Source organism: Chiloscyllium punctatum, chromosome 36 (genome assembly GCF_047496795.1).
Source record: "Chiloscyllium punctatum isolate Juve2018m chromosome 36, sChiPun1.3, whole genome shotgun sequence".
Lineage (NCBI taxonomy): Eukaryota > Metazoa > Chordata > Chondrichthyes > Orectolobiformes > Hemiscylliidae > Chiloscyllium > Chiloscyllium punctatum.
The window spans coordinates 28,033,341-28,056,078 of NC_092774.1; the positions used below are offsets into that span (position 1 = coordinate 28,033,341).

Sequence of the window (22,738 nt, forward strand, 5' to 3'; positions counted from 1 at the left end):
TAAGAATTGCAAGCGGCAGAGAGTTTTTAGAACAGCTGCTTCTCATTCTGTCTCCCTGCTGCTGTTTATCCCTTCCCCAGACACCGGGCTCTCTCCTCTGGCAGACCGAACAATCAATGATAAATTCAAAACAGCCTCTACAGGAAAACAGCGCACGCGAACCAAGTAATTAGCTGCAGAAGTAATCATCCCTACACATACAAACAAATCTGAACGAGGGCACTATGTCAACGAAACACAACGCAGTGCAGCACCCAGTAACTGCACAGCGCTTTTAAGTAGAATGGATAGCCAAGCAACACACTGAAAATTGCTTCCCTGACCGGGAATTGAACCCGGGCCGCAGCGGTGAAAGCGCCGAATCCTAACCACTAGACCACCAGGGAGACATGGGCAAAGTTTGACAGCTCTCCTGAAAATTGCTTTCCTGCCCGGAAGGCGAACCCGGGTCATGAAGTTGGAAGGCTAACACCAATGTCATTTCGTGTATCCATTGCTCCCGATGCGGTCTCTTCTACATTGGGGAGACTGGAGCCCCGCCGCAGAGTCAAGTCACAGCGTTTGAGGGAACATCTCCAGGACACCCGCAACAATCAACCCCAGCGCCCTGTGGCCCAACATTTCAACCTCCCCTTCCCACTCTGCCAGGGACATGCATGTCCTGGGCCTCCTCCATCGCCCCTCCCTCCCCACCCGATGCCTGGAGGAAGAACGTCCAAACTTCTGCCTCGGATACATTCAACCCCAGGACATCGATGTGGTCTGCACCAGTTTCCTCATTTCCCCTCCCCCCACCTAACCTCAGTTCCAACCTTCCAGCGAAGCGCTGTCCTCATGACCTGTCCTCCCTGCCAATCTCCCTCCCCACCTATCCGCTCCACCCTCCTCTCTGATCTGTCACCTCCAACCCCTCCCCCATTCTCCTATTGTACTTTTTGCTACCTTCGGCCCAGCACACCCCACCCCCAATTTATCTCTCCACCCTGGAGGTGTCCTGCCTCTATTCCTGATGAAGGGCTTTTGCCCGAAACATCGACTTTCCTGCTCCTCGGAAGCTGTCTGACCTGCTGTGCTTTTCCAGCACCACTCTGATCTAAACTCTGGTTTCCAGCATCTGCAGTCCTCACTTTTGCCTACCCAATAAACCCAGTGTGCCGATTTCACATCAACAAACTGACACAAGCAGACACAACGTCTGCAGAAACCCTAGCCACATTACTTTACATTAAAGACATCTGGGAAATGATGTCCAGACAACTCAACCCTCTCAGCATCATGGTAGCCCACAAACCGCCCAACACACTTAAACAGCGTCTAATGAACCTGAAATACCCGATACAAACAAGCAGCAAACGAATGTTATTTACAAAATACCATACAAGGAAATATATACATGAACTCTGCCGCACAGTTCTCTGTAGCAAGAAATGCTATGATGAGAAAAGGAAGATTTTTTTTAGCCAAAACGAATCGGCACTGACTGGACAGCCATTTAAAATCAACGCTGTCAGCCCAGGATGGAAGACCCGAAGGGATGTACAGTTTTCTTATTTCCTGAAGATTTATAAAGCTGAGACTGGGTTTTGGAGTTTGTTCCCTTTCCACTCCCAAGAGCCGCAGTGTTGGGGCGGTGAGTTGGGGAAAGTGAAATGTGCCCATGAGCAGCGTGTGGGACTTTTTCAGCTTCCCCTCCTCTGACAGCGCGGTGACTTGACTCTGATGTTCTCAGGGACACTTACTGACGCGACACAGTGAAAAGAGTCTCATTCCCGCAGATCAGGAATTCAAACCGTATGCCAGCTTCAGGACAATGAGAAAGATTAATTGGGGTATGTGAAGAAGCTGCGAGCTGCATTTCAAACAGGTAGGTGGAGTCAGATGCGTCATCCATTGCGCCCCCGGCACTGTGCGGACCTGACGCCGCCGTGCTGCAGAGTTCTGACGTTAACACGGACATGCGCAGCAATGGGAACATTCACAAGAGGAACAGCCAAAGATAATCACCGTCACTGCTTCCCTTCCATAATCCCAACTTTGTGAAGCAATATCTTTCACTGGCAAATAAAACACCTTTGTCCTCAGGTGCCTGCTTAACTTCGATCACGACTTCACGCCCCTCACTGTTCGATCTCATTTCCAAACTCTTGGCTCATTGCCTCAATAGCAGCTCTGTGGGTATCTGCTTGTTCCACCCTGACAGGCAGTGGGCTACAGATTCCCGAGCAGTCCCAGTGTAACTGAAATACTTCAACCCCTCCAATGATTTGCATCTTTAAAAAAACCGTGGAGCAATCTCCCTTTCTTTTTGACGTCGTTTCTCAACTGTAGTCGGCAGGGTTCACACCTGCGTGGGGAAACCGCAATGGATTTCATGTCCATCGCATTCACCACTCGGCCCACCAATACAGAACCACACTGACAGCTTCATTTCCCAGGACTCTCTGCCTGTGGAGCTGAGAAAAAGTGAATCCTTGCAGAGTTTGTTTGAATTCAATCACTTCACAGGTTTCGAAAGGGTTAAATATCTGCAAATGGCGAGTCTGCGTGTTTCATCCCGGTAGATGAAATGGACGTTCAGTTAAAAACAAAAACAGAAATTGCAGGTCAGGCAGCATCTGTGGAAAGAGAATCAGAGACAACATTTCAGAACTCGTTTTTTTCCTCATCCAGGTCCAGCCAAAACTGCTGTGTTTCTCCAGCAGTTTCGCTTTCTGTCTCGAATTCTCAGCATCCGCAGTCATTTATGTTAGAAATTCAATCAATTCAGAAACCCCTTTGTGCTGCCTCAGTGGAATAGATTTCCGTTTGGGAAACATTTTCCTGACACCATTAAAAACGTGCACTTTCGCAGGCAAGAAAGCGGTAGGAGCGAGAACAAGGAACATGCCGTCCCTGGGTGGTCTCGAACCACCAACCTTTCGGTTAACAGCCGAACGCGCTGACCAATTGCGCCACAGAGACAGGTGCAAGAGCTGCTTGCACAGTGTCTTTGAGGAACCTACTAATAAATTCATAATTCAACCCGCCCCGCCCAAAATTACCATTGTCTTCTATCAGTTTTACTTTCCATAATAAAGCCTTGGACATTCATTCTGGAGACATGGGGACAGCCTGATCCCACCATCTGCAGGTACATCCATGTCACGAGGAACGAGCTCTCCACCACCGGGGCCATCGCCCTCCGAGCCTTTCAGTGTTTTGCCTCTTCCTGAATTTTCTCATTGGCGCCGAGCCGAGAAGGGGTTTGAATTCCTGATGTGCAGAGAATTCTTTCAATGTCTCGGGTCAGTTCAGGTCCCGAGAATATCAGAGTCAATCAGCCTCTTAAACAAGGGGATGGTGTCTGGACTGTCTCTGCTCAGTCCGTCAGTTCATCCTTCATTCTCCTCTAATTCCACTTCCCAAAGAGTTTCGAAAGATTCACAAAGCTGGAGACTGGGATTTGTGTTTTACTTCCTGAACATTTTTCCACCTGCTAACTGACGATATTTTGACAAAACCTCTTCCCCATTGTAACATTTGCATCATGTCCAGGGATGAGCAATTTCCAATCCCAAGTTTGGGAATGTTCTCTTTGGAGCAAAGAAGGTTAACTGGAGATTTCCAGGGGCTGTTGGCAATGATGGGAGAAGACGTGGTGTGAATGGGCAGGTTAATGATCAGAAGAACCTATTGCCACTGACTAGGGTCAGTTACCAGAGGACAGGGATTGAAGTTCTTTCATGGAAAGCAGCATTTGTGTCGAACAAACACAGCGAATACTGCAGAAAGCCAACGGGTCGAGCAGCATCCGTGGAAAGGGAAACAGAGCCGACGTTTTGAGTGTGCTACGGTTTTTGTTCAGAACTCAGTCTTTTGCCTCTTCCCGAAGTTGGTCCAGGTCTGTGTCTCAATTGGCAAACACATGGCAAGTGCAGTTCCGCAATGTGAAGTTATAGCCTTTGCTGTTTAAAAAAAAGCAGTGCATTGTTAAAATGATTATATATTGGAATGTGGAGAAAGTGAGGACTAGAGGTGAAAGTCGAAAAATGTGGCACTGGAAAAGCACAACAGGTCAGGCAGCATCTGAGGAACAGGACAGGGAACGTTTCGGGCACAAGTCCTTCATCAGGAATGATGTATGGATGTGCTAAGGGGTCTCAGAGTCCCTCCACACCAGTCAATGCCAGCTGTCGGGCAGATGCAGCAGGCAATGAGCAAGGCAAGTGGTATATTACCAAGAGGAATTGAGTTCAGAAGTGGGGTCATTGAACATATTCAAGGCTAAGTTCATCTGAGTTTTGAACACCAAAGAAGTGGATGCTTATCGGGGGAGGTAAGAAAATGCTTTTAAGACCAGTACAGATCAGTCACAGAGTCAGACAGTACTGAACAGACCCTTCATCCAACGAGTCCATGCTGAGTATGTTCTCAAACTAAACTCGTCCCACCTACCAGTGTTTGGCCCATAACCCTTCCAACCTTTCGTATTCATGTACTTATCCAAATGTCTTTTGAACGTCGTAACTGTACGTGTATAAAATCATGAGGGGCATGGATAGGATTAATAAACAAAGTCGTTTCCTGGGGTGGGGGTGTCCAGAAGGAGAGGGCATGGGTTTCTCGTTAGAGGGGAAAGATACAAAAGAGATCTGAGGGGCAACTTTTTGACGCAGAGAATGGTACGTTTATTGAATGATCTGCCAGAGGAAGTGTTGAAGGCTAGTACGATTGCAACATTTAAAAGGCATTTGGGTAGGTGTATGAATAGGAAGGGTTTGGAGGGATATGGGGCCGTGTGCTGTCAGGTGGGACTAGATTGGGTTGTGATAGTTGGTCAGCATGGACAAGTTGGACCAAACAGTCTGTTTCTATGCTGTACATCTCTACCTCAATGTTCAACATACGCAGTGACCTGGCCTCCACAGTTTTCTGTGACAATGAATTCCATAGATTCACCACTCTCTGGCTAAAGAAGTTTCTCCTAATCTCCATTCTCCCTTTATGCTAAGGCTATGCCCATGGGTATTAGTCTCTCCTCCCAATGAAAACATCTTCCCAATGTCCACTCTATCCAGGCCGTTCAATGTTCTGTACGTTTCAGTTAGATCTCCCTTGAATGTGGGCCTGTTAATCAGCATGAATCAAACCCTTCAGGATGAGGACATCCGTGATTAGACTCAACAAAGTGAGAATGGAGGGTGAGAGTGTGGGATGGAGATTTTCAGCTTTTAGGGAGTAAGGTTGGAAAGAAAGTTTAATATAAATTATAATTGATCAGATGAGCCAATGGGCCAAGGAGTAGTGGATGGAGTTTAATTTCGACAAATATGAGCTGTTGCATTTTGATGAGGCAACTCAGGGCAGGACCTATGCGGTTAATGGTAAATTAATGGAATTCTGTGCTCAAAGAAGCAGTCGAGGCAGCTTCATTAAGACACTGTTGGATGGGTTTTTTTTTGCGTGGTAAGGGAATTAAGGGAAGTTGGGATAATGCAATTAGGAGGAGCTGAGACTATTGATCGATCCGCCATGATTGTAATGAATGGCGGAGCAGGGTCGATGGGCCAAATGGCCTACTCCTTCTATTACTTTGAAACGATAACCCTGCGTTTCCCATGGTCAACCCACCTAACCTGCACATCCCTGGACACTAGGCAATTTAGCATAGCCAATCGAAATCAAGAGCAGTGAGCAATGTAGTGATGTGGAAACCAAACACCAGAGAATGAGAGAAAGGGACAAGGAGAATAAATGTACTAGCAATCAAAACTGGATTCTCACCATCACAAAAAATAAAACTAAAAGCTGCATTGTAAAAAAAGCGAATTAATTGACTGCACACATTGAAGAGAATAATTATGATCTGAGACTCCTTACAGAGATATGGCTTCAGAATGACAAGGATTGGATCCAGAATATCGAGGGGAGATGTGGCATTCAAGTCGAGTGAGAGGCTCAGTAAAGGTAGAGGGTGGGCACTGCTAATCAAAGCACTGATAACATGGTAGTCTGGTGTCAGCTCGGATTTCAGGTCCTCATTTCCCTGTCCTCTGATCTCCCTGTTCCCACAGAGTTAAATGTTGTCTGTTCTCAGCTCTGCTCGATTTCTGTTGAAGCTTTGACCCCCTTTTACACCTTCTGGAGCAACAAAATATTCTGAGCCTCCTGGAAATGACACCTTATCTATACCTCTCCTGTTTTTAAAAATCTCGATAAAGTTATCTGTCAACTTGCTCGGCTCTGTTGGAAAAATGTCCCAGCTTCTTCTTAATTCAAACCCTCCATTCCCAGCAACACGCTGGCAAAGTAAGGAATAGGGAATTGCATCAAATCACAGAAATGTACTGTCTGAAATAATCTAGCTGTGCTCTGGCCTGAGATATTGAGAGTCCCTGGTGTAAGTAATTACGAATGCAATAATTTTGGTCACAGAATTGAACAATCATTTTGCAACAAAGGGGTCTACTTTGATAAGGAGGTAGCGGTCATTTCTAGGGTAAGTGAACAGTTTGTAGATCAGGGAGATGAAGTTCCAGACACTTGTGAAGGGCTAGAATTGAATTTGATAAATAAGACAAAGAACTGTGGATGCTGGATATCTGAAACAAAAACTGAGAACACTGGAAAAACTCAGCAGGACTGGAAGCATCTGTGGAGAGAAAGCAGAGTTAAAATTTCGAGTCCAACAACTCCTCTTCAGGATTCTGAAATAGTTAAAGCCTGGCAGTAAGTTCAGGTAACCTTTACTGCGACCCAACTTTGTTACAGCTTCAGATCTCCACATCACAAGGCGTACAAAAAGTAGCTTTTTTTAAAAAAAAGCACCTCAAGCTCAAAGTGCGCACACTCACCCCCCACCTGCCCCCACCACACTTTCTTTATTATTGGTTCGTTGAGTTGTCCCTTTGTTACTGGATCCTTCGTACAGCCGGGTAAAGCATGCAGCTGGGACGACTGAGTGAATCCTTTCGCGCAACGGCAGTTTCCATCACTGAAAAGGACATGACTGAATCAGATGGGTTTTTGCCCTCTAAAAACAGTTTCATCCTTAGATTCTGAAGTCCAGATTACTGACCGAATCCCAATTCTGCCATCTGCCGCGACCGGATTCGAACCTGAGAGTCCCCAGAGCTGGGTTGTTAGCGGCGCTCGGCCATTGCTCCTTCCATCCCCCTGCAATGGCACGTGAACGCGCTGGTGCCTCCACAGGTGGGAGGAGCAGGTGAAGCCCTTTTGGAACTGACAGCAGGTGAACGGCCTCTCTCCGGTGTGGACCCACTGGTGGGTCAGCAGTGCAGCTGACTGAGTGAACCCCCTCCCGTACATGGGGCACGTGAATGGCTTCTCTCACTTGTGGATACACTGGTGCGTCTCCAGATGGCTGATCCGACTGAAACCCTTCCTGCACACCGAGCAGGTGAATGGCCTCTCCCCGCTGTGAATACGTCTGTGGGTTTCCAACACGGATGGGGAAGGGAATCCTTTCCCTCAGTCCCCACATTTCCACAGTTTCCCCATTGGGGGAGCTTTCCATGTGTTGGTCTGGGTTTGAAATTACAATCAGAACGGGGACATAGTCTATCCCCACCGTCAGGGATGAGACTTTGATTCCCCAAAGCTGAGTAAATGGTATGAAGCACTTTTCACTGTCAGCGCACTGAATCTCCCTCACTCTGTGTCTCAGTATTCTTCCTGCCACACCAGTGTCCAAAATCTCTCAAGCAAACAAAAGCAACCATGTCTTCTTAATTGGAATGGCTGCTGATATTCAAGTCCCAATGAATCAAGTGGCTCTGTCAGAAGTTGATGTATCATTTGTTTTCAGATTTCTTTCGGCACGTCTTCCTGCAAAAAAAAGTCACAAAATAAGTGATCATTGTCAGTACACTGAAACGAAGATTACATAGGTGACAGTTCCTGTAGTTTGCCAGATGCCTGCTGATCACATAATACCCAGCACACAGCAACCTGAAATCCCTCATGCAGCCAGATAGGCTCAGGTGTGTTTAGAGGAAAACTTCATTCAAATCTAATCTAATCTTAAACTAAATACGTGTACATATATATATCAATGTGACAATCCTTTCAATGCGGCTCAGTTCCATGTGAAACTACACTTTTAATTGTGAACATGAGGAAAAAAGCAATCATTTTCCAGGGTGCAAACTGCATATGTGACAAACTGAGGGAATACACAAGGAAAATACCTAAAAGGGAGATAGAAAGTATTTGAGCACCTTTACAGAATCTGCTCCATCTCTGGATTCACTCCAGTTGCTCCAAGTAAACCTCCCTGGAGGGTCAAGCAACCCTGCATCGGGAAGCACTGGGATGGTCAACTACGACCAGTTTACATGGAGAACACATCTCCACATTAAACAGCCTCGAGGCAAACTTCCCTTCCTTCCACTTAAAGTTCAAGACCCCTCAAAGCGAAATTCCCCAGGTAAGTTTGGAAGAATTTCTTCCAGGTGTTCACTAATCATTTCTATGAGCACTTTGTTAAAGTTTGAATATTGCGAGTTTTGAAAATTAGTGATTCTGAGCGAAATCACAGTTCGAAAAACAGAATGTGGGAATTTAGACAGAGTTTGTTTTTGCACATCGACGATATGTCGGCACAACAGCATATGACACGACAGCAGAGAAGATCTTTTGACGTAATTCTCAAACGTGCCTGACACACACCAGATGAAAAGCTAAATACTTCTCTGGAAATACAGCCGAGCAATGCAGGAGAATGGCACAACGCGTGCTTATTGGGATCATAACCCAAACGAGAGACCATTCTCTCCTATTCATTCAACGTCATCTTTAGCAGCTTTCCCGTATAACAGCGCTCTGTTCTGCACCTTGCCTTCACATCTGCTTCCCAAAAAAGCTTCGACATAAATATTTCACAATGATATACTGGCCCAATGTGCACAGTTGAGGTGACAACCTCTGAGGGGTCTCCTGTTCTCTGTATCCTATGTTGAGGAGGGCAATGCTTGTCACTGGCCACTCGGGTGTCAGAGAAAAGTTTCGAAACAGTGGAGGGAGCCCGGTTCCTGGGGACGGGACAAACAGCAGCAGGGAGACAGAATGAGAAGCAGCTGTTCTGGAAACTCTTCGTCACTTGCAATTCTTAGAGAAATGTCAAATGTATTTCACACTAAGCAAGTCTCAGATGGCTCAAGAGGTGTGTGGTGGGGAAATAGCCGCTCTTTGGCTTGTTGGTCTAGGGGCATGATTCTCAGGGAGAGTCTTTAACTGTACAGACTTGTGCGCAGTCCTAGATTCAACTCCCAAAACAGGCTGCGTCTCTTAACTTGATTTGTGCAAAAATGCCCCATTAATTTTCTCAAAAAGCACCTTCGTGAAACGAGGTTTGGCTGCCAGGAATACGAATGAGGCAGAAAACAGGGAAGTGAAATGTTTGGAGATCGCGTTGAATAGGTTGACGTGAGTGGTGCGGTGTTTGAGGGATGTCAGCGATGAGGGTCGATTGGAAATTTGGGACAGCTCTCTTCGGAGTACAGAAGTTTGAAATCTGACACGATTGAAGCTTTTCAAGTCATGCAAAGTCTAGCCAGAGAAAGTAATGGAGTCAAAATGTTCCCACGCCTGAAAGGATCGGCAACGATTCGGCAGAGTTTTAAAGTCATGAGGAAAAGAACCAAAAGTGACATTAGGAAGAATGCTTTCATACAGGGAGTGGTTGGGGTCAGTAAACCCCTAACTGACACTGACAAAGAGGCAGATTTATTAGACGCAAACGGGAATTCGGTGATCATGTTTAAAGTAACAATGTGCAGAATTACATGGAGAAGGCAAGAGAGACGAATACGAATAGAGACCCACGTTTACTTTCGGTGTCGACCCAGCAGAGCGAAGGTGGGCCGCATGGCGTCTATTCAGAGTGAAATCAAAGGAGAATGAGGGTAGTTAGAAATAGTTTATATTGACACAGTCTCCATATGTCTGTGGAACACCATATAAGATGACAGCAGTGGAGATCTTTGACATCAGTCTCCAACGTGCATACCACGCGCCTGACGAAAGGCTGAAAGGACCGGTGGCAAAGGCTTCCGTGTGTAGGGGCAGAGTGGCGCAGCGGGAGCGTGCTGGGCCCGTAACCTAGAGGTCGATCGATCGTAACCATCCTTTCTTATCGTTCAGTGCCTCCTTGAGCGACTTTCATTGGTGGTGGCACTCTGTTCAGCATCTTGCCTTTCAAACGACTTCCGGAGTGTCTAAATATCTTTTACGGCGCTTTGTTCTTTTCCTTGCCATGTCGTTTGCTTCCCAAAACTTCGGGTATCTGAGCTCAATATCGATACACAAGTCAAATTTACACAGTTGCGCTGGCAGCCTTGTGGAGATCTGAGATGTCTTGTCCTGTTCTCCGTCGCTGTGGCCTGATCTCGTATGAAAACTCTTATCTCAGATGGCAATGAACCGGTGAAGTCGAAACACATGACTTGCTGTTTTAGTCCATTTCCTGCAGTAAAGAAACGAACGTCCGTGTAATAAATGACTTTCTACAGGATTGCTGTGTGAGGACAAATTCTGGACACCAAGCAGGCTGCACAAAAATGCACTCATATCAATCTACCTGAGGGAAGAGTCTCCGGAGTCCGTTTCTCTCTGTCCCGACAGCACAGCATCTTTCTGTCTCTCCGTTAACAAGACCTTTGGATCAAGTTCAAAGTTGCCCATTTCCTCCGCATGATCGTAACTGACTTAACCTGCCTCACGTAACAGTGTGAGAGAGCAGAAGAGTGAATGGGCTCTGCCTTCCACCAGCACAGCTTGTTAGTAGAAACAAAATGGTTCAATTATCCACCAGTGGAGAGAGCCCAGTTCCTGGGGACAGTACAAACAGCAGCGTCCTGGGAGCAGGGAGACAGATTGAGAAGCAGATGTTCTTGAAACTCTTCCCTGCTTGCAATTCTGGGAGCAATGTACAATGAATTTCGTACTGAGCAAGTCTCAGCTGCTTCAGGAGGTGACTGCACCCATGGCTGGTGGCTCGTTAGTCTGGGATGTGATTCTTGCTTTGGGTCTTCGAGCATATGCAGCCGTGTGAGAGTTCCCGGGTTCCAATCCCAGGCGAACCATCATTCCTTAAATTGATATGACCAAAAATGCCCGATCAATTTTGTCAATTAAAGCCGCTTCGTTAATTTAGATCGGACTGCCTGAATTTGGGACGGCGCAGAGCTGCTATTGCAGTGAACACGGCGAAGGGAAACACGTGGTGAAAGTGAGAACAAGTATTGCAGATTTTTCGCCCGCGCAATGCGAGTCTGAATGAATCCTCCACCTGTATTATGCTCAATTCTGAGGGTGATACTTCAGGAAGCGGGGAAGTGAAGTGATTGCAGACGGCGCTGAACAGGTTAACGTGAATGGTACCGTCCTGAGGAATGTCAGCAATGAAGGGAGATTGGAAAGTTTGGGGCAGCTCTCTTTGGAGAACAGAGGGCTGAAAGCTGGTCTGATTGAAGTTTTCCACGTCATGAGGGTTTTAGACAGAGGAAATAATGCAGTGAAAATGCTCCCAGGCCTGAAAGGATCGAGAACGATTTGGCAGAGATTTAAAGTCATCAGGAAAATAAGTAAAAGTGACATTAGGAAGACCGTTTTCGCACAGGGAGTGGGGTCAGTAAGTCACTGTCTGACAGTGACAAAAAGGCAGATTCAATGGACACAAAAGGGAATTCGGTGGGCATGTTCAATGTAACAATGTGCAGATTTACAGGGAGAAGGCGACAGAATGAGACACTTATTTACATATTGTGTTGAACCAGCAGAGCTAAGGTGGGCTGCATGGCCTCAGTCTGCGCTGTCACACATTTCGTGATTCTGAGTGAAATCGGAGTTGGACCAACAGAATGTAGGAAATTTGACAACGGATATATTCTGCCCAACAGGATTATCCATCACAGCAACGAAGCTGTTTTGACATCATTCTCGAAGGTACATGACACAATGCAGATTCAAAACCGAGTATTCCTTTGAATTACTGAGTAATTTGTTTACAGTTATTCAGTTGAGGTGAGCGGAGTTGCGCATTGGGAGCCACTCCAGTTGATAGGTCGAAGCCGTTTTCTCCTGTGTGACAGTCCCACCAGCACTCCAATTTGCTGTGCTTCCAGTCAGTAGATGCAGATTACTATCCCATACTGATACACGGGCCACGATGACCCAGCTGTGGTGACAAGCTTGTGAAGGTCTGAGTGCTCTTCTCCTGTTTCCTGTCTGGCTGCTATGGTCCTCATCATCAAATCTCTCTTCTCCGAGATAGGAATAAACTGGTGAAGGTGAAACACATCAGTTGCGGTGTGTCCCATCTCGCAGGAGGCCCTGCAGTAATTCCCCACGCTGTTTCACACAGCAGCATCCTCTCGGTGAATTACACTTGGCAAAAAAAATCGATTGAACCAAATCAGTGTCCGCCATTGGATTTTACTGACACCGTTGATAAAATTCAGGCTCACCGTTAATGTGGAGAGCGGCCGTCAGACTGTAGTTTCCGCTCCTTCTGTTGAATAAAGATAATTTTAACTGTGTCTGGTGAGAGGAAAGGATTTGCTGTTGGTGGGAAACATTTCTATCTGAACTCGCTGTCACTCTCCTGATAGATTGAAACATAAAGACGGGAGTCTCTGGATTATGTTGTAAGAATATTGGTATTGTGTTATTCACACCGCGCTGTCACCAACTGAACGAAGCGGCTGCCCAGAGGGAGACGGCTGTGTTTAAACCCCGTGATGAACTGGGGGAGAGGAGCATTTAGCCCAACAACGACGTCAGTGAATCTGACGTGATTCAAACACGCCATCTTCCGATCTGGAGTCAGACACGCTACCTTTCCGCTACACGGTCACGGATGGCTCCTTCCCTCTATTCATACTTCAGGGAAGTGATCGCACTGCAATGATTTTACATTATGAGTAACAACGGAGATCAATAGTTCATGTCTGTTCTGTCTCTCCCCCCTCTCCTTCTGTCTCGCGAAACAATTGCCAATTCTACCTCAATAAAAAGGTGAAAGAACTGTGGATGGTGTATATCAGAAACAAAAAAACAGGAGTTGCCGGTGACCCTTCCACAGAACTGATGGTGATTGGGAAAATGTCGGTTTATATTCAGGAGATATTGTGGGAGGAAAGCAGATGCAGTAAATGACAGATCAGGACAGAGCCCAAAGCGAGGGAAGAACTGTTGGACAGGAAAGGGAGTTGATAACGATCCGTGTGGGAGGGTGAATGGAGACTGTTCGTGGCTCAGAATACATCGTGTGCAATGACAGACTGCGTGATAACAAGTCTTGGTGTGTGTGGTCGGGACGAGGATACTATGGATTTCAGGCCCTAGAATTATTGAATTCGATATTGGGACCGGACAGATGTATGGTCCCGAAGTGAAATATTCGGTGTTCTTCGTTCTGCTGGTGCTGAGCTTCACTGGAACACTACAGCAAACCTGAGACAGAGATGTTGACCAGGGAACAGGATGGGGTATGGAATTGGCAGGCAACTGGAAGCTCAGGGTCTTTTTGCGGGCAGAACGTAGATGTTCTGTGCAGCAGTTACCCAGTTTATGTTTCGTTTTCACCAATGCAGAAGAGGCCACATTGTGAGCAGCAAATGCAGTAGACTGGGTTGTGGGAAGAGCAGGTAAAGTACCGCTTCACCTGGAAGGTAAGTTTGGCCCTTGGATAGTGAGGAGGGAGCAGGTAAATGGGCTAGTGTCTCACATTCGGCAGTTGCAAGGTAAAGTGCCGTTGGACTATTGGGGTGGGAATGGGGTTAGGGTTGATGGGAATGAAGGAAGAGTTGACCCAAGCGAAAACGTCTGCCCATTTACTTATCCGCCAAATAGAGAAATTTTTAAAGTGTGCACAAGGAAATTTTCTAATTCACAATGAGGATGTACATACTGGCGAGGGTGCAAAACCTAAGGGCCAGCAACCATAATTCTATTAACATTACAATCGTGATTCAAAATAATATATCAGATCTAAAAGTTGAAGTTGTAAATTGGAGGAAGACTCAGGTATTAGGCAAGGTCTTTCAAAAGCTGATTGGGGGCAGTTGTTTGCAGGTTAAAGGACTGCTGGAAAATGGGAATCCTTCAAATATGAGATATCAAGAATCCACACACAGAATATTTCTGTTAGGGTGAAAGGAAAGGCTGGTAGGTGTAGGGCATGCTGGATGACCAGAGAAATTGAGATTTTGGTAAAGATAACGAAGGATTCATACGTCAGGTATCGACAGAGAGATCGAATGAATCCTGAGAGAATAAAGACAGTACAGCATACTTAAGAGAGAAATCATGAGGGATAAAAGGGGACATGAGATAGCTTTGGCAAATAGTGTTAAGGATAACCCAAAGGGTTTTTTATAAATACGTTCAGGCCAAAAGTATAACAAGGGAGAGAATAGCGCCCCTCAAAGATCACCAAGGCAGCCTTTGTGTGGAGCTGCAGTCGATCGGATTGGGCGGGGAGGGGGGTGGGGGGATACTCAACGGATTTTGTGCATCAGTGTTTACTGTGGAGAAAGGCATGGAAGATATAGAATGTGAGAAAGTAGATGGTGACATGTTGAAAAAATTCCCATATTACAGATGAGAAATTGCTGGATATCTTGAAATGCATAGAAGTGGATAAATCCCAAGGACCTGATCAGGAGTACCCTAGAACTCTGTGGGAAACTGGGGAAGTGATTGCTGGGCCTCTCACTGAGATATTTGTGTCATCAATAGTCACAGGTGAGGTTCCGGAAGGCTAGAGGGTGACTAACGTGGTGCCACTATTTAAGAAATGTGGTAAGGAAAAGCCTGGGAACTATAGACCAGTGAGACAGATATCCGTGACGGGCAAGTTTTTGGAGAGAATCCTGAGAGATAGGATTTACATGTATTTGGAAAGGCAAGAATTGATTAAGGATAGTCAACATGGCTTTATGCTTGGGAAATCATGTCTCACGAACATGATTGAGTTTTTTGAAGAAGTACAAAGTGGATTGATGAGGGCAGAGCGATGGACGTGATTTATATGGACTTCAGGAAGGCATTCATCAAGGTTCCTCATGGGAGACTGGTGAGCAAGGTTTAATCTCATGGCATGCAGTGACAACTCGCCATTTGGATACAGAACTGGCTAGAAGGCAGAAGACAGAGGGTGGTGATGGAGGGTTGCTTTTCAGACTGAAGGCCTGTGACCAATGGTGTACCACAAGGATCGATGCTGGGTCCGCTAGTTTTTGTCATTTATATAAATGATTTGTATGTAAACGGAGGAGTATAGTTAGTCAGTTTGTAGATGACACCAAAATTGGAGGTGTTGTGGACAGCAAAGAAGGTTACCTCAGATTACAATGGGACCTTGATCAGATGGGCCAATGGGCTGAGAAGTGGCAGATGGAGGTTAATATAGATAAATATGAGGTGCTGCATTTTGGAAAAACAAATCAGAGCAGGACTTTTACACTTAATGGGAAGTTCCTTGGAAGTGTTGCTGAACAAAGAGACCTTGGAATTCAGGTTGATCGTTCCTTAAAAGTAAAGACGCAGGCAGATTGGGTAGTAAAGAAGGTGTTTGGTATGCTTTCCTTTGTTGGTCAGAGCATCGAGGATAGATGTTGGGACCTCATGTTGCCACTGTACAGAACATTGGTCAGGCCACGTTTGGAATATTGCATGTAGTTTTGATCTGCTTTCTATCGGAAAGATGTTGTGAAACTAGAAAAGGTGCAGAAAAGATTTACAAGGGTGTTGCCAGGGTTGGATGGTTGAGCTATAGGGCGAGGCTGAATCCACTGTTTTCTCTGGAGCGTCGGAGGCTAAGGGGTGACCTTATAGAGGTTTATAAAATCATGAGGGATATGGATAGGGCAAATAGACAAGTTCTTTTCCCTGTGATGGGGGAGTCCAGAACTAGAGGGCATAGTTTTAGGAAGGGGAGGGGAAATATATAGAATGCACTTAAGAGGCAACCTTTTCACGCAGAGGGTGATGCATGTACGGCATGAGCTGCTGGAGTAAGGGGTGGAGGCTGTATATTTACAGCATTAAAAATGCATCTGGATGTGTATAAAAATAGGAAATATTTATGGGGATTTGGGCCAAGTGTTGGCAAATCGGACTTGATTAGGTTAGGATATCTGGGCTGCATGGACGAGTTGGACCGAAGGGTCTGTTTCCATGCTGTACATCTGTGTCACTCTGTGAGACTCCATGGGATTATTCAGGAGAAAGTGAGGACTTCAGATGCTGGAAATCAGAGCTGAAAATGTGTTTCTGGAAAAGCGCAGCAGGTCAGGCACCATCCAAGGAGCAGAAGAATCGACGTTTCGGGCATGAGCCCTTCTTCAGGAAGTTTTAGCTATAAACTATAAACATTCCCTTAGTTAAACATTGTGAAGTGTGAAGCCATTGTTTTAGTCCCGAAGTTCGACCTGAGCTCCCCACTCCCCCATCCCAGTAACTCTGTTGACAGCCTTCGTGTCACATTTAAAACTAGGATCAATAGATTCGTGATCAGTTGGGGGATTAACAGTTATAGGAAAAGGGCAGGAAAGTGCAAGTGGAGAATGTCAGATCAGCCACAATCCTATTGAATGGAGAAGCAGGCTCAAGGGGTTGAATGGCATTTTCCTGTTCCTATTTCTTATGGTTCCCGAGCCCTTACCTCTGAAACAGGGTCCTGGCTTCAGTGTGTGCCATTACTGAGAGTGCTGATGTTCCCTTGTGTAATATCAACAGCTTAGCAGCTGCTGAAACCTCTTGCTCCTTTGTTACCTCTAAACACAATATGCCAATGCGTCCAGGGGAGGTGATGGCCGACTTTATTGTCACCAGACTATTCACCCAGGTAATGTCCTGCGGACCTAGGTTCAAAACCTACCACGGCAGATGGTGGAATCTGAATTCAATATAAAACTGGAATTAAGAGTCTAATGATGAAACTGTTGTGGTTTGTTGTAAAAACTTATCTGGTTTCCTGCTCCCGAACCTGATCTGATCTGATCTACATGTGATTTCAGATCCACTGTCAGCTGGTTGAATCTTCACTGCCCTTTCAGTCAATTCTTAAAGCTCACCTTTTTTAACTATGATGTTGCCAGAATGATTTATAGACGGCATAGGCTGGGACTTTCTTTCACTGGTGTGGAGGAGGTTGAGGGTGGACGTTATGGAGCTTTATGAAGTCATGAGGGACAAAGATAAGGTGAATAACCAGCGTCTTTTCCTGAAGGGTAGGGAGTTCAAAGTCTGGGAGTATATTTTTAAGATGAGAGGGAGAAGATTTAAAAAGGACGGAGGGGGGCAACGTTTTTTACATTGAAGGTGGTTCGTGTGTGGAATGAACTGTCAGAGAACGTGGTGGATGCAGGTCATGTTACAATGTTTAAAATTATTTGGATAAGTACATATGAGCCACACACAGGCAGGTGGGTCTAATCTTCCCCCAGATATTCAAAGGGACAGCCAGTCAGAGGGGGGCAGGGCCACGCCTATTCGTTGTTGTGTGGCATGTGTGACAGCTGCAACAAGACGTCCAAACTCATGTGCTCAATGCTCTGACCAATGAAAGCAAGCATGCCAAAAGCCCTCTTCACCACACTGTCTACCCACGACTCCATTTTCTAGGTGCTAATAACCCGCAACCCTAGATCTCTCTCAGTTTTGGTCCCCTTGGTGTTCTGACTTCTGACTTCTTCAACTCTGGGTTTGTGTTGAACTTGATGGGATACTTTGTCCAACTCAGCATGTTTAAACAGGGATTCATTTGAAACTTTTCAGGAGGTGAGCTCAACAAGATTGAACTATTCAAAGTTACTTGGACTCTATTTTAAAGTTACATTATTACCAGTCGTCAGAGACACATACAGCATGGAAACTGACCCTTCGGTCCAACTTGTCCATGCTGACCTGATATCCTAAATTAATCTAGTCCAATTTGACAGCACCTGACCCATATACTCTGGCAGCTCATTTCATATATATACCACTCGCTGCATGAAGAAGTTGCCCATTTAATATATTTGTCTCTTACCCTAAACCTCTGCCCTCTAGTTCTGGACTCCCCCATCCCAGGGAAAAGACCTTGTCTATTACCCTGTCCATGCCCGTCATGATTTTGTAACCTCTATTAGGTCACTTCTCTGCCTCTGATGATCCAGTGAAAACAGTCCCAGCCTATTTAGCCTCTCCCTGTAGCTCAAATCCTCCAAACCCCTGCAACATTCCCGTAAATCGTTTCTCACAGAGAAGTCAACGTTTCAGTCCTGAACAAGGGTTAATACCCAAAACCCTGACTACTCCATATCCTGGTGCTGCCTGGTTTGCTGTATTCTCCCAACCTCCTCCTTGCCTACTTCGGCGTGCAGTATGTAGTGGCTCAGTGGTTACCACTGCAGCCTCATAGTGCCAGGGACCCAGGTTTGATTCCAGCCTTGGGTGACTGTCTGTGAGGAATTTGCGCATTCTCCCAGTGTCTGCGTGGGTTTTCTCTGGGTGATTCTGTTTTCTTTAATAAACCAAAGATGTGCAGGTCTTGTGGATTTGCCATGCTTACTTGCCCGTAGAGGTAGGTACATTCGTCAGAGGGAAATGTGTTTGGATGAGTTACTCTTCCGAGGGTCGATGTGGACTTGTTGGGACAAATGGCCTGTTTCACACTGAAGCTAATCTCATCTGCGCTACATTTGTCACTAACGAATTACAGAGTAGACTCGCCAGGCCGAATGGCCTAACTTCTGCTCCGATGGTCTTACGGTCTTAGGTTTCTCTGGATCATTTAATTTGGCAATGTGCAGTCCCGGGCTCAATGAGCAGCAGTGTCCACTGAAAGCAAAGCTCATAGGATGGTTGAACTTCTACAATGTGGAAACAGGTCCTTCAGCCCAACACATCTGCACAGATTCTCCGAAGAGTAACCCACTCAGATCCATTTTCCTACCCTCCATAAATTGCACACAGACCCCCAAGGGTGGAATTATTGCTGGGTTCTTGGTGCCATGAGGCAGCAGTGCAATCCATGAGCCACCATGGGGTTGTGGTTGTGGGGTGTAGGGCAGGCAATTGAAGTCCAGCAGAAAACTAAAACAGCCCACCTCCTCTCCCACTGCACCCACTGTCAGGACTGGCAGGATGTTCAGTCCTGGGGGGTGACCCAAGCCAGCGTCGCGGGTGTGTTCTGATTGCTGGGAGCTTTGGTGCCCCTGCTGGTGCTTCCGCAAGTTGCAGGAAAATATGAACCTCTTCGCACACTCGGGAGAGCTGAAGGGCCTCACCCCAGTGTGGACACACTGGTGCTTCAGCAGAGCGTAGGAATTCAGGGCGCACTCAGGGCAGCAGAACGGCCTCCCCCCTCCGCCACCACCTCCCGCCTCCACCACCCCGGGTGGATCAGCTGGTGCTTCAGCAGTGTGGAGGAGTGGGTAAAACCCTTCCCACACTCGGGGCAGGAGAACGGCTTCTCCCCGGTGTGGATGGACTAGTGTCTCAGCAGGGTTGTGGAACTGCTGAAGGCCTTCCTGCACTTAGGGCAACTGAACGACATCTCCCCGATGTGGACCCACGAGTGGGCCAGCAGGTCGGAAGAAAGATCAAAGCCCTCCCTGCACTCGGGGCAGAAGAACTGCCTCTCCTCATTGTGGACCCACTGGTATCTCAGCAGGTGGGAAGAACTGCTGAAGGCCATCTCGCACTTGGGGCAGGAGAACAGCCTTCCCCGGTGTGGACCAACTGGTGCGTCAGCAGGGCAGAGGAATCACTGAAGGCCTTCCCACACTCAGGGCAGCAGAAGGGCCTCTTCCCCTCTGTGGACCCATTGGTGCTTCAGAACCCTTTCAAATTTCACAATATCCTTCTGATAGGAGGGAGACCAGAATTACATACAATATCCCAAAAGTGGTCTAACCAATGTCCTGTACAGCCACAACATAACTTTCCAACTCCAACACTCAGTTAGAGGATTACGAAAGCTTTCAAAACCCACAAAAAACAAACAGGAAAGAATGGATGGAAAAACCGAATTTTTGAGAGTCAGCTTGGAAGCATCAATGAGAAATCGGCAGACCTGGTTTATTGGGTACCTGTTCTCCTTAAATATACTATATACGTATTTCTCTTGTGCTCTTCGTAATTTCTCTGTGCTGCAGTGTGTAGCGGCTCGTTGAAATAATGTCCTGTTGAATCTTCGTTTGTGGGTGTTGGGATGATTGCTTCTGTGGTTTAGTATTTGGTTTGTGTGTGTTGTTTTTCTGTCGACGCTTGTTTGAAGTTCCCCATTGACTGTTCGCTCTAATGTGACATCTAGAAATGGCACTGTGTTGATGTTCTCCTCCCCTTCAAACCAGGAGCCCCCCTCAGGCCCAAAGTCTCACCACTTGGTACACCAATATACAGACTCGTCAAAGGCCTCCACTGAAGACTAAAACATCAAGTCGAAGATTCACACCACTCCATTTCCTCCATCCAAGAATTCCTGAAAACCAAAGACACTAAGATTGAAGAGGATGTAATAATGATGTCCTTTGACATAACAGCCTTGTTGAATCTATTAACATCAACGTGGCCAAAGAAAACTGAAGACACTACTCGAACAACCAAAGACACAAACACAGCACCAACTTCATCAGCAAACATAGCACTGTCAACCTCGTGGAACTGTGCCTTACCACCCACTTCATATTCAATAACAAGCCCTACAAACAAATCAACGAAATACGCACGAAACCACCAGTATCAGGATTCCTAGCAGAAGCAATAATGCAGAGACTCGAACAAACAGCCCTTTCGACAATCCAACCCAAACTTTGAGTCCGCTACAGCGATGACACTTTTGTCATCAGAAAATAAAACAAATTAAAGGAAACCTACAACACCATCAACAATCTCCTTACTGGCATAAAATTCACAAAAGAGGCGAACAACAACAAAGTGCCATTTCTAGATGTCACAGTAGAGCGAACAGTCAATGGTAAATTCAAAACAGCGTCTACACGAAAACAACGCACGCGAACCAAGAACTTAACTACAGAAGTAATCATCCCTACACATAAAAACAAAACTGAAGCAGGTCAGTATTTCAACGAGCCACTACACACTGCAGCACCCAGGAATTCCGAAGATCAATAAATCACTGTGCGCCTCATTTAAGAAGACCGGGCAACCTTCCAACGCCCTGAAAATTGCTTCCTTAACCGGGAATCGAACCCGGGCCGCGGCGGTGAGAGCGCCGAATCCTAACCACTAGACCACCAGGGAGATTCGCGTAGTTGCTGATAGCTCCACTGAAAACTTCTTTCCTGCCCCGAAATCGAATCCGGGCCACGGTTGTTCGAAGGCTTTCACCTGTGTATCCATCAATGTCATTTCTTGTATCCATTGCTCCTGATGCGGTCTCATCTACATTGGGGAGACTAGAGACTCCTCGCAGAGTCAAGTCACAGCGCTTGAAGGAGCACCTTCAGGACACCCGCACCAATCAACCCCATCGCCCTCTGGAACAACATTTCAAACCCCGTCCCAGTCTGCCGAGGACATGCAGGTCCTGGGCCTCCTCCATCGCCGCTCCCTCCCCACCCGATGCCTGGAGGATGAACGTCTTACCTTCCGCCTCAGATAAATTCAACCACAGGCCATCAATGCGGGCTTCGCCAGTTTCCTCATTTCCCCTCCCCCCACCTTACCTCAGTTCCAACCTTCCACCTCAGCGCTGTCCTCATGACCTGTCCGACCCGCCAATCTCTCTTCCCACCGACCCGCTCCACCCTCCTCTCTGACCTGTCACTTCCATCCCCTCCGCCATTCACCTACTGTACTATTTGATACTTCGTCCCAGCACCCTCCAATTTATCTTTCTACCCTGGAGGCGTCATGCCTTTATTCCTGATGAAGGGCTTTTGCCCGAAACGTCGATTTTCCTGCTCCTCGGAAGCTATCTGACCTGCTGTGCTTTTCCAGCACCACTCTGATCTAAACTCTGGTTTACAGCATCTGCAGTCCTCACTTTTGCCTACCCAATAAACTCAGTGTGCCAATTACACATCAACAAACTTACACAAGCAGACACAACGTCTGCAGAAGCCCTAGCCACATTACTTTACATTAAAGACATCTGGGAAATGATGTCCAGACAACTCAACCCTCTCAGCATCATGGTAGCCCACAAACCTACCAACAGACTGAAACAGCGGCTAATGAACCTGAAATACCCGATACAAACAACCAGCAAACGAATGTTATTTACAAAATACCATACAAGGAAATATATACATGAACTCTGCCACACAGTTCTCTGTGGCAAGAAACGCTGGGATGAGAGAAGGAAGATTTTTTCAGCCAAAACGAATCGGCACTGACTGGACAGCCATTTAAAATCAACGCTGTCTGCCCAGGATGGAAGATCCGAAGGGATGTACCGTTTTCTTATTTCCTGAAGATTTACAAAGCTGAGACTGGGTTTTGGTGTTTGTTCGCTTTCCACTCCCGGGAGCCGCAGTGGTTGGGGCGGTGTGTTGGGGAAAGTGCAATGTGCCGGTGAGCAGCGTGAGGGGCTATTTCAGCTTCCCCTCCTCTGACGGCGCTGTGACTTGACTCTGATGTTATCAGGGACACTGACTGACGCGAGACAGTGAAAGGAGTCTTGTTCCTGCAGATCGGGAATTCAAACCGTATGCCGGCTTCAGGACAATGAGAAAGATTAATTGGTGTGTGTGAAGAAGCTGTGAGCTGCATTTCAAACAGG

The 22,738-nt window shown here is 46.6% G+C and overlaps 3 non-coding genes across 3 annotated transcripts; all 3 read right to left on the reverse strand.

Annotated features, from left to right (window-relative positions):
* Window positions 1-314: 314 nt before the first annotated feature.
* trnae-uuc (transfer RNA glutamic acid (anticodon UUC)) lies at window positions 315-386 on the reverse strand. The gene has a single exon. It is a non-coding gene; the product is annotated as a tRNA-Glu (tRNA).
* A 2,501-nt stretch (window positions 387-2,887) lies between these two features.
* Window positions 2,888-2,961, reverse strand: trnan-guu (transfer RNA asparagine (anticodon GUU)). Its single transcript has one exon. It is a non-coding gene; the product is annotated as a tRNA-Asn (tRNA).
* An 18,222-nt stretch (window positions 2,962-21,183) lies between these two features.
* trnae-cuc (transfer RNA glutamic acid (anticodon CUC)) lies at window positions 21,184-21,255 on the reverse strand. The gene has a single exon. It is a non-coding gene; the product is annotated as a tRNA-Glu (tRNA).
* Window positions 21,256-22,738: the final 1,483 nt, after the last annotated feature.